Here is a 916-nt window from a genome sequence, read left to right on the forward strand (position 1 = left end):
AAAAAAAAAAAAAAAGAAAGTTTCTTGTCCCTGTGACCCTTTTATGCTTTTTGGGTTTGGAGGTCTTAGTTCCAAAGAGAGGAATACTCCCACCTGGAGATCCAACAGTGATCCCATTGAACTGGAAGTTAGTAATGTCTCCAAACCAGTTTGTGTTCCTCAGGTAAAGAGCGCAGTTACTGTATTGACTTGTATTGATTCTGATAACAGGGAAATCAAATTGATGTTACATAAGGGTGGTTATACCATCAGGCAATAAAACCTTGACTACCCAAGATACTTGCTGAGGGCACAGGGAATAGAAGAAGGTAGTCCTAAATACCAGATACAGGCATGTGACCAGTTGCAAAAACAAAAAGATTTGATAAACAAATACAATAAAAAAAAGCAAGCTGTGTTTTTCTCTTGTATTTGTACATCAAATAGTTTTGTTTTGCTCACCTATAAAATATAAAATACAAATGGGCCTGGAACATTTCTGGTTTTATGAGTGTTAGTTGTGTGATGTTTGATAAAAGTATAACTTTATAATTGCCTTTATTCAGGGGTTATGTTTGATTTAAGGAGATGTGCACACATGCCAAGTTGAGAAGGGGTAGGCTGTGATAGCCAAGGGTATGTTTCAACTTGACTGGGCCAGGATTCTCAACGGTTTAGCAGTTAAAACAGTAATTCCACATGATGCCTTCTTATATAATGTAATTACTTTCATGCTAAGATCTGCCATGAGTAGCCAATCAATTGGAAGTAAGCTTTCTCGGAGGTGTGGCCTGCTTCCAATATATTGGACATTTGGGCAAAGTTTGCTTGTTTTTTGCTGGTGCTGGATTGTACATCTGACTCCTCATCTAACCTCTGGTTCTTTGAATTTGAGCCTGCCATATTGCCTGCTGATCTTGCGTGTCCTCAACAACCT

The sequence above is a fragment of the Chrysochloris asiatica genome, unplaced genomic scaffold (assembly GCF_000296735.1).
Source record: "Chrysochloris asiatica unplaced genomic scaffold, ChrAsi1.0 scaffold00317, whole genome shotgun sequence".
Lineage (NCBI taxonomy): Eukaryota > Metazoa > Chordata > Mammalia > Afrosoricida > Chrysochloridae > Chrysochloris > Chrysochloris asiatica.